The 11,914-nt window shown below is 40.7% G+C and overlaps 1 pseudogene; it reads left to right on the top strand.

Moving 5' to 3' along the window:
• Nucleotides 1–1,336: 1,336 nt before the first annotated feature.
• Nucleotides 1,337–6,885, top strand: LOC112405047 (RAD52 motif-containing protein 1-like; annotated as a pseudogene).
• The last annotated feature ends 5,029 nt before the right edge of the window (nt 6,886–11,914 follow it).

Raw genomic sequence — 11,914 nt, 5'->3', positions numbered from 1 at the left:
TTTGTCCAGATTTGGCCAAAGCGACCTCTGTTATTGTTTAACCACGATGCATTTTTATTACTAGAATAATTTCTAATATATTACTACTCACAAATAGGAACTGAGAAAGGGATTCTCAGAAGGAGCGGTCTTATTCAGACTCTTCTTAGAAGTCTGCCTTCTTCCTGTGTACTCTCAACCCAAAGTGAGGCTTTTGGTTTGGAAGGAGATAATTCGGATTTAAACTACAGATCAGTATCACCTGATTCTAATCCCTATTCCCTTTTTTCTAGGCATACTATATCTACTACCATCTTACTCCTTCTGTTGGGCGCCTCTCTCCTCCTCTATATTTATTTACAACAGTCAAGAGCAGCAATTGGCCAACCGGCCCCTATCCAGTTCTGCAGTCCATATGCCCCAAGAACTCCTTTTTGCACTGGTCTGTGGTGACCTTGGCCGACCTCTTCTACCTACTCAAGTAACTCTTTTACCACGAATTTAATTACCTGTGTTTCTATTTATAGGATCTTAGCTAGCCTTATGGCCTGCTGCCTCTGCCAATTTAAAAATAGTGTTGAGGTTGTCTGAAAGACAGTGAAGCTGCATTGTGACAATGAATGCCTGACAGACGTCACACATTGTGGTGAGTCTCAATTGCGGGATAATAAATTTTTAATTTAATATTTTTATTTTTAATCAATGATGATAAATTTTAAAATTCATGATGTAATTGCATTATTGTAATTCATACATTCAGAGTTCCAGCTCCCTACGTTTCTAAGAACTATCCCCTTGATAAAAATCAGATTCTTGGTTCCATTATTAAGCTCATAATAGCTCAGTTACATTGTTAGCTTAATAATGTAACTGATCCGCATACATAAAGGAACAAGATAAAGGAATGGAAGCGGGAAGGGAATTAACATTAATGGCCACATATCCTATGCTGTGCTCTCTGCAAATGTGAACTTATTGATATAGTGCCTCACAGTTTGTAAACTGATTTTATATACATTAGGTCTCAAGTACCTTTTGTCTTATAGGACAGGTGTAAATATATTTTTGTTTGTTTCTGCAATTTTATAAAGAGTACAAGTGATGCTGTTTTATGTCCTATTGGGAACCTGAGAGTTTTGAATTCCATAACCAGAAGCTGCTACCTAGCCCTTCTAATGGAATGGAGAGCTAGTTTATTCTTTGACTGTCAAGCTCTGAACTTGCTCTGAATCTCAAGCTTTTCTATCCACAAAACACTCAGGGGATTTCAACTATTTTTCTATGTATTAGATTTATTGGCACTAAGTATTTAAAAAGCACGGTGCGCCCCGAGCAGCGCACGTGCGGTGACGGTGGGATGGTGCAGTTGGTACCTTATGCGGGGCTGACATATCAGGGCTGACAAAACCTTGCTGCTGTGGGAACTGAGCTCTCGACCCACGGCCGAGGCCTTGCAAGTGAGACGAGCCGGAGCGGAGGGAAGGGTGGAGGAAGCCGCCCCGCGCCCCTGTAACTGGGCGCCCCAGGGTACTGCTTCAGTACCTCATCTGCCTGTGGTCTCCGCTGAGAGGAATCTTAGTTCTAGAGACGACCTGAGCAGTCAGCTCACCCCCATAGATCCTTGAGAGTTAGTCCCCAACAGAAGGTATTGCCTCCTAATGCTTCTCGAAGCTTAGGATTTCAGAAGGAAACTTGTTCATGAAAGGAGAAGTGTTTGGGAGTTGCAGGCTCACCACAGTTGCCTGTGGCGAATGGCTGGGGGAATACAAGGGAATGGGAGGGTTGGTTTTCTGGGCCTGAAATTTACTGCACTTACTTAGTGTGAGACCACCCTAAAGCATTCTCTGTTTACAGTCTTCTCCCAGTTTGGCCTTCTGTATTCCGTCCGAGTCTTCCCAAACGCAGCAGCGGGTGGTCCTGGGTTCTCTGCCATCATCAAGTTTTATTCAGCAAGGGATGCCCACAGAGCCCAAAAGGCATGCGACCAGAAGCAGCTTTTTCATACATCTCCAGTGAAGGTGGGTCCAAATGTGGAATTCCTTGCTCTACTGGGATGAAGTGCTGAATTTAAAACTAATAGGCCATCAGGAATTCCCTGGTGGTCCAGTGGTTAGGACTCTGCACTTTCACTGCTGAGGGTCTGGGTTCAATCCCTGGTCTGGGAACTGAGGTCCCGGGGGGGGTGGGGGGAAACGTCCAGCTTTTGTACAGCACTGTGGTGTACAGAATGCTCTCAGATGCACTGCTCCACTGATCCCCCAGTTCCCCAGTTGTTTCTTTCTCTGTTTTTAGATGAAGAAACTCGAACTCAGGATGGTTAAGTGACTTACTTAAGTTTCGTATCAGTAAATGTGGAAACTAGAGGCCAAACCCAAACTTAACTGATGTTAAACCCCACGTCATTTTCTGCTGCCCCTTAATTTAAGAAATCCTCACAAGAATATTCCTTATATATACATTTATGTGGATTTTAAATGTGTGAAGTTGACAAAAAATTTTTTAATTAATTAATGAATTTATTTATTTATTTTTGGCTGCATTAGGTCTTGTTGCTGCGCGCCGGCTTTCTCTATCTGCGGCGAGCGGAGTTTGCTCTTCGTTGCGGTGCATGGGCTTCTCATCGCGACGGCTTCTCTTGTTGTGGAGCACGGGTTCTAGGCACACGGGATTCAGTAGTTGTGCCTCACGGGCTCTAGAGCACAGGCTCAGTAGTTGTGGCAGACGGGCTTAGTTGCTCTGCGGCATGTGAGATTTTTCCAGACAAGGATCGAACTCGTGTCCCCTGCATTGGCAACCTGGCTCTTAACCAGTGTGCCAACAGGGAAGTCCCGAGTTTGACAAACTTTTGTCAGATGTAACATAAAGGAGGCTTCATCATCATCATCACTCTCAAACTGCCTATTAAGAACTCCCTTCAGATTCCAGAAAATGGGTAAATATTCTTTAATGCATTGTAGAAACTTTATTCCATATTAACATGCCATCCAAATTTACTTCCCCAGAATTAACATTTCATTATGTTAAGGACCTTTACAATTCCTCTGAATAAGTGAGTGTGGCTTAGACTTCCCAGACCTTTCCCTTTATAATTGTGTGTCTTCTCTGATTGGCTTCTTGCTCTGGCTACTTCCTACTGACGTTGCTGCCTCTTCTCACCCATATATCTTTACTCACTGATTTCACCTTTATTGAATCTGATAACTCTCCTCAGATGTGACTCCAGGTACACTACCTCCCACTTCTTTACCCTGTTTAACACCCTCTTCAATCCTGGCAGTACTCCCTGGGATTGAAATGATTTTGTGTCAGACATTCTTTACTTTGCGGACACTGTGACCATTTCACGTACCACTCAGATATTACAAATGGTCCTGGAAAGATTATGAAACAGTTACTTGGTATCAGTTCTGAGTAATGAGTTCTTTTCTTATATTGGACATTAAGACCATTCCATAAGCGTAGGTTGTGAGATTTTCACAGCATAAAGCCCGGTCACTGATGGCGTAATGAAGAAAATGTTCTCCAAGTCACTATAGAGTTGAGAGGAAAGGGCATTCGTATTAGATTTGTTTATTTAATGCAGAGCCTTAGTTTACTACCCACAACCCCGAAATTTTTCCCTACTTTACTTATGCGTTCTTTTTAAATTTTATTTATTTATTTATTTATTTGCTTACACTGGGTCTCAGTTGCAGCAGGCGTGCTCCTTAGTTGCGGCTCAAGGGCTCCCCAGTTGTGGCATGTAGGCTCCCCAGTTGCAACAGGCAGGCTCCTTTTTTTTGTGGCTTGCAGGCTTCTTAAATGTGACGTGCGAACTCTTAGTTGCAGCATGCATGTGAGACCTAGTTCCCTGACCAGGGATCGAACCTGGGCCCCCTGCATTGAGTTAACGGAATCTTAACCACTGCACCAGCACGGAAGTTCCAATTAGGTGTTATTTTATTCATTGGCAGGTATCTTCCTATCATTTTTCCCGTGTTTTTTATAAATACAGAAAAGAGAATAGCATCTTAAAATGAAGGAAAGGCCTAATGTATCTGAGTTTTTCTCAGTAGCACGAAGGGAAAGGTTTGCCAGCAAGAACTGTGGCAAGGTTATCCTAGATGTCAACTGTCTCTACTACCCAGTGCCTCAGAGCCCTTCTGAAGCTTCGTAATTGTCCAGGACAGCTCCATTATGACTCATCACACAGGACCTAGACTCCCATGTGGCACTCAACATTTAAAACTTACTCTTAATTTCTCCTTCCCTGCAGGCAGCTTCAGTTGGAGAAAGTAATTTCATTTTCTTATGTACTCATTCATTCACTCAGTCAACAGACCATCACTCCTCTATTATAATACAAGATCTATGCTTGTTTCTGGTAGCAAGGAAAGAATAATATTTGGTTCCTTCAAGCACTTAAGGAGCTCATAAACTAGTGACAGAAGAAGATGCACAAGCAAATCAAAAAAGAATTAACAGTGCTTTGACTTTATTTGTATTATTTGAATTTTTATGACTAAATTTATATACTACACCCTGTTCAAATGGAAATAGACGTTTCAGAAAGAAGTAATGATGTATAAAATCCACAGTAATATGTAGGTTATTTAGAGAGTTAAGACTGGAAATATTTGTACTCTCAAAGAAGCTTGTTAATGCAGATGAATCTCTAATTCTTTTGGTTGCTTCATTTACATTTATAGAGGTATACATATTCCCTCTTCTAATAGGGCTTAGTAACTTGGGGAGGGGGGGTGCTACAGATCCAGGTCCTAATTCAGTGGCAGGTCCATCTTGTCTCCTCTTCAGGTCATATTCTCAAGCAGGACCTACAGGATGAGTTGAGTAAAACAGTCCATTCCTTTGCTTACCCCCAGGCCCATAATAGGCTTCAGTTGGGCTTCGTTGGATGCTTTCATCATCACTTTCACCACCGGATGTCAGGGAACCTTCTGGTTAATCAGGGGCCCTGGAAATGATGCAGAAAAGTACTGACTTAAAAATAATAACATTTATTTAGGGTTGACTGTGAACTCATTGCTTAAAATGTCCTACTTAATCTTCACAAACACTCTATGGAATTGGTATTGATAAATCTTAGGTATATCCAAAATAAATCTCTACGTAAGGTTGTGATACTTTTAGGTTTTTTATGTCTTTAGGTTCATTTCGGCGCCAGACATAAGGAGGTTCATCATAATACACTTGCCCTAAACAGCTCCAGATTCCAAGAATTGGCAAATAAATTCTTTGGTTTCCATTGGTGGTGAAAAAGGATCATCAAGGTAAACTCTGTAGACTTTCTTTGACTAACCAGACTCCTTTCAAATATAGAACTCCTAGACTTTACAGAGAAGAATAAAACAGGGCTATGGGGAAGAGATGTGGGAGGCTTCCACATGGAAGTATCTGAGCATTGGCCTGCCATCTAGAATTAGTGACAAACTCAATAACTTGGATGTGCTGTCCATAACTTTCTCCAGTATTTGTATGGTATATCATAAAAAATAGTTGTCCATAGCTAGTCATTCATTTGCAAGTCTCAGTTGATTTTGAAGGGGTAGCATACCTAAACTATTTCCTGGGATTGCTGGAGTTTAGTTTTTATTTCTAACAACAGAATATGTTGAAGTCTAGCCTTTAATTCAAAATCCTAACAGCTTCAGGATCTTTCTAACCTTGAAGAAAGGGAAAATGCGGATATTGTGACACCACTTCAGAAGCAAAGCCTGAAGGTCTGCTGTGCTTTAGAGGTGGTGTTGTCCTCCCAAGAGTGCTGGAGTTGGCATGGCTGAGGAACCTTTGGATAAGTTCGTGGAAGGTCTGTTTTCCAGTATGTGTGTGTGTGGGGAGGTGAGGGAGTGGGATTTCTCTTTTTTCCTTTCTTTCTGAAACTCAACGTTTCAGATACACCATCACCTTTCTAAGCAACTAAAGCCCTGGGCAGAATTATTCTGCCCGACACTATAGGTTTTTATCTTAGGCAATACCTGACAGCACCTTAATCTTTAGAAATTTGGAACTCACTGCCTGCCAAGAAGCTTAGGAGGAGGGAAAATTAGTTACGAATTTTTTTTTTTTTTGGTTAATAATTATTTTTGTGCTAAAATATTCCTTCAGATACACATATCTTCTGGCCTTCAGTTATCCCAACAAAATTATTGTCTAAAGGTTGAAATAAACTCTTGTGTAAATGTTCAGTCCTTTGCCTCCTATAAAAGGGCCTGAGCAGAATAAGTAAATGTAGATTCCTAGAAAGGGGATTCCGATTAGTACTGAGTTTTTTCCTAGAATCCATGGCACTTGGGCTTAGGGTTTTAAGTCAGAGGCAGGGCTGTTAGCGAATGGGGTGGAGGAGGCTCCACCACCCACCTGAGTGGGTGATGGTTGAGGAGAGGCCAGATCATCTGCACTACAACCAAATCTATCTCACTGTATGAATCCAGCCCTTACGCAGAGTAGAGCAGTGTCTGTAGCAGTGCAGCCTCAGCTTGTCCATTTGAAATCTGTGAGTAATATGAGATTTCTGCCACGTTTTTGGTTTGCATTTCCCGTCTAGTATTTTAGGAACTTCCAGAATAGATCTGAGCAGTAAACATGTGCCATGCCAGGGTATACCTGCAACAGACATTCACCTGTACCCCAGTGTTGTGCCTGCCCTTTAATCACTAAGGTAATGATCTAAGAATCACAGATGCATTTTTAGTTTTAAACATATAATCTAGAAATCAGTTATTCATATAGGCATTTTAAATTCATCTGTTTTGGTTGGATTTAGGGTCATTATTGTTTTTTATGAAAAGGAAGATAACCCAGAAGGTTGCTATTCAGAAAACTATGACACATGCATTTCAGAAATTGCTGATTGTGCTTTTAGGTAAGACCTTTTTGATTGTCGTTGAAGTGCTTCAGTTTCAGTGAGCAAATAAACTTACTTGAAGAGTTAATTGGATGAAAATAATGGTTATCTAAAATATTACATATTCTTTCATTCACCATATGCTTTCACAGCAACAGTCTTACATTTGTTCTTTGTGGCATTTATGAGAAGAACAACAGAAAATATTATTGTCCCCAGTGTTTAGATGTAGAATGACTTGCCTCAGTTCATACAGGAAGTGTTTGATCCACTTCTTCCTAAATTGCTTGCTTATTATACAGAATCGTGTAGTGATTATAAGCCTTGGACACCTGTGTTTGAGTCCTAACATTGTCTCTTAAATTTTGTTGTTTTTGTTGTTGCAATTGTAGGTTTTTCTAGCCAGAGATATTTGAAGGTATTTAATATCTCTAAGTTGCAATTTCTTTATCTGCATATAGGGTTAGTAATTCAGCTTACCACTAAATGAGGGATATTATAAGAGTAAATGAGATGATGAATGTAAAAAACTTACGACTATGCCTGAAACATAGTAAGCAGACACAATATATTGACTATTATTATTACCGTTGTTTTCTTGTTGAAGTGTTTATTTCTGATATGTTGGGTGAATATGATTCTTATATAATAATCGGCTACGTTTTTGTGAGCCTTGAAACTGGTCATGCTATTGAATAGCATTGATTGTGTTATATCGAGTTATACAGTGGTGAGATTGTCACAGGCTGTGCCCAAAGGAAACTTTATGATTAGTAGATTCCCGGAACAGAATTGCTCCCCTGCTTCACAGTCCTGCAGGCTTAGAGACTGAGAAATTCTAGCTAAGTTGTCAGAGACCTTATTTGCTTCTAAGAGTTGACCCTGGATTGGTCTTGGCCTTCCAGCCTGGGCAGTCGTTCCAGTGAAGTTTGACTTCCCTGGTCATCAGGCAGAATCTCCATCAGCTGTCAACTCTGGGTAACAACATTTAAGAACCAAACTAAATGCCTGGGTTGTTTGTGCCTAATATGCCAAGTACTTCTTATATGTACACAAAACTTCTTAGACCAAAAAGCCTGGTGGCTCTACCTTGCCTCGAGGAAAGCTGTATTGTCCAAAGGGTACATGGGCCAGTTTCTGCCAGTAGAGTGTTCAAATGCTCTCTCTCTGTGTGCCTGTCTCCAAAGCTTTGTTCATTTTATCTGGTAGAATTTTTGTTCCAAGGAATAGGCACTTGCCTTGCTTCTAATAGGAAGTATCTATTATAGTCCAGTGGTATCTCTCCCAGGTTTGAACTCACTTTGACTCCCACCTAATGCCTTCCTATTTAATTGTATTCTGATTGAACATTTTTGTTTCCACGGCTTTTAATTTCTATGTCCTTATTCCTTAGTTCTCATTTCTAAGATCATAAATTTTTGAACCAAAGTTGATACTTCTTATATATGTTTTCACACATAATTATGATAAAAATTGAAGTGTCAGATGAGGGAACTTCTAGGAAAATGCTCTTATTTTCTGCTTTTAGAAGTCAAAAGTATGTGTAATTATTCGGTGCTACCATTGTATATAGGAAGTTTTAGAACAAGAAAACCTCTGAATTGATCCTTGTTAACTTTATTACAGAAAGTGGTAAAACAGCTGTGACATATAGATCCTGTGCAGAGGTCACAGATGCTAGAACTGAAGAGGAACTACAGGATTTAATTCAAGTATGTGGAGATAAAAGCTCAAGGGGTACACAGCCAATGTAGGCATAATTCAAAACAACCAGCAGGAATTGGAAGACTTCAGCATATCTACTAAGTTCTGTCTTCCTTAGGAAATGGTGAAAATCTGAAAGTGCTTTTGAGGCAGGGAATTTCTAGGACTTTTCCAAGTCCCGGGCCTTGTCTCTGGCCCCTTATTTGAAATTTGGAGAGCAGCATTGAGGACCACCAGTGTATGTCTATGGTTGTGGACACAGGAGAAGACACAGGCCTTGTAGAACTCCCCTCAAATTGAATTGCAAGGATTTGGGGACAAAGTAACTATGGTCTTAAGTGTGATTATGCTACACTGTTTAAAAACAATTCATGCCTTTCAAGTAAGGTGTATTACCCAGATCTCATATATATCTTGTGTTAAATAATTTGCCAAAGAACCTTTCTGTAAAGAAGTTATATGGATACCTCGAATTAGGGATTAAGTTGTCAACGTAATTTCGAAAAGAAAACATTAATGTACTGCATATAGGATTTTTATTTAAAATGAGCAAAAAATGGGTTTCATGCCATTGAGAGCTTAATTTTTGCCTAGATTTCTTATTATTTAACTCACCCCAATGTTGCAAAGTTTGTTTTGAAGGGAAGAAAGTAGAGAAAGAAAAGGTGGTTATGTTCTGAAAAATGAAAAATTTTTGAAAGTTTTTCCCGTACAAAATAATTATTTCAATTCAATTTAAATCAGTCAAGGAAACTTGAAACGTATCCATGTTTGGGCTTTAAGAAGTCTAGCTTCCTATGAAATGTGAGAGGAAAGGGTTCCATATTGATACTAAAGATTCTCTTTAAAGGGTCTGCATTTGCTCACCCAACCTCACCAATCCTGTCAGCCCCAAGTGTCCAGGCTTATGTCTCATCTAGCTGTGGGTGTAGATAAGTTCAATTCACGGTGCATTACAGCCCCTGGATGAATTTTGTAAGAATTTCTCTCTCCATCACTCTGTGTTTTTCGTGCTTTTTGAAATTTCTTTTTATAATGGGGTTTTGCTGATATTCACTGCAGTGTTTATGCCACTCTACACACACTTGATTCCCTTACTGAGACATATCAATGCATAGGTTTTAAGCTTCTTACTAGTCACCTATATATTCCTCTGCGGTGCATAGGGGGTGTTGAGTCCAGTTCACTGAGCAAAGAGTAGGTCTTGTCTATTACATATTTGGTTTATGGAAGGGTATCTGTGTTAATTTCACACTCTGGTTTTATGCATCACCCCACCTCGCCTTTCCCCTTAAGTTGGCATAAGTGCTTTTCCTAAATGTGTGACTCTGTTCTGTTTTGTAATTCAGCTCCTGTGTAGCCATGTTTACATTCCGTCTATAAGTGATATCTTATGATATGTTTCTTTTCCTGTGTGACTGCTTTCACTTAGAATCATCGTACCTGAATCCGCTCAGTATGCTGCTGCTGGCCTTATGACATTGATTTCATGGCTGAGCGATATTCCATTGTACACAAGTATCACAACTTCTTATCCATTTTTCTCTTTCATGGGATATTTAAGGTGTACCGAAGTCAAGGATTTTGTAAACAGAAGAGCCCTAAACTTTGGGGTGGCTGTGTCTTGTTGATTTTTAACTTTCCCAACATATATGCCCATGAGTGGGAGTGCCCTATGCTCTGTAGTTCTGTTTTTTAGATGTTTCAGGAAACACCATACACTTCTCCAGAGTGGCTGTTGGCAATTTACATCCCACCCATGAGGTTAACAAGGCTCCCTGTTGTCCATGGCCTGTCCTGCCTCTCTGGTGTTTACAATTTTTTCGGATGGCCCTTTGGACCGATTGGAAGAGAGACTTCTTTGTTGTTCGGATTTGCATTGCCCACTTGCTTGGTTAGTCAAAAAGAACGCATGCGTTTTCTCCTGAATATATTCAGGAATAAACGCATACGCTCTTTTTGGCCAACTGCAACATTGTCGAAGTTCTGCCGCTTTTCATGCACTTTAAAGAGACTCCACTCTACCTGTTGAAACCTGTTTCCTGCAATTCTGCCTTGGTTTCAAATCCTCGTCGTTGCCTCACCTCAATATATTTTTCGACGAAAGTTGCCCTTCTTAACTCTGCAGGTTTGTAAATTACAGTGCCCCTGAACTCCACTTTTCAACTCGCTTTTTTGTGAACTGGCCGCCAAACCACAGGATTGCTTTAGGCCCTATTCTGCTTCCGGGGCGGCAGGCTGAGATTTTGGTTAATTCTTCCTCCTGATGGGAAATTAGAGTGGCATGTGCCTGTCCAAACCCCTACAGCTATTCTCTCATTGGTTCCCCCTCATACCGGTCATCCTCCGCACTAATTGCCGACTGCGCGAAACAGGAGGTTAAATGCGCTAACTCTCCAAATGTGGAGATTGTTAGTAAAGCGGCTGGAATGGTGAACCCGAGCACCAGGAGAGGAAAAATGAGGTGGGTTTTAAGAAACATTTCCCGATCACACGGTGTACCATCCACTGTGTTTCCCATGCATGTTCTAGCCGTAGGAAGTTTCCCTTAAACCTGGAGAGTTGGGACCCATGGAATGGGTGGCGCGCAGTATTTCTTTAATGGGTCTGCATTTCCTCACCCAACCTCACCAATCCGCTCAGCTCCAAGTGTCCAGCCTTAGGTCTCATCCAGCAGTGTGTGTAGATAAGTTCAATTCACGGCGCATCACAGCCCCTGGAAGAATTTTGTAAGAATTTCACTCTCCATCACTGTGTTTTCTTGTTTTTTGAAATTTCTTTTTATAATGGGGTTTTGCTGATATTCACTGCAGTGTTTATGCCACTCTACACACACTTGATTCCCTTACTGAGACATATCAATGCATAGGTTTTAAGCTTCTTACTAGTCACCTATATTCCTCTGCAGTGCATAGGGGGTGTTGAGTCCAGTTCATTGAGCAAAGAGTAGGTCTTGTCTAATACATATTTGGTTTATGGAAGGGTATCTGTGTTAATTTCACACTCTGGTTTTATGCATCACCCCACCTCGCCTTTCCCCTTAAGTCGGCATAAGTGCGTTCTCTAAATGTGTGACTCTGTTCTGTTTTGTAATTCAGCTCATGTGTAGCCATGTTTACATTCCGTCTATAAGTGATACCTTATGATAAGTTTCCTTTTCTGTGTGACTTCTTTCACATAGAATCATCGTACCTGAATCTACTCATTTTGCTGCTGCTGGCCTTATGACATTGACTTCATGGCTGAGTGATACTCCGTTATACATAAGTACCAGAACTCCTTTATCCATTTTTCTCTTTCCCGGGATATTTAAGGTGTACCGAAGTCGAGGATTTTGTCAACAGAAGAGCCCTAAACTTTGGCGTGGCTGTGTCTTGTTGATTTTTA

This window comes from Neophocaena asiaeorientalis, unplaced genomic scaffold (assembly GCF_003031525.2).
Source record: "Neophocaena asiaeorientalis asiaeorientalis breed wild unplaced genomic scaffold, Neophocaena_asiaeorientalis_V1.1 scaffold808, whole genome shotgun sequence".
Lineage (NCBI taxonomy): Eukaryota > Metazoa > Chordata > Mammalia > Artiodactyla > Phocoenidae > Neophocaena > Neophocaena asiaeorientalis.
This window is presented reverse-complemented; position numbering and strand designations above follow the sequence as displayed.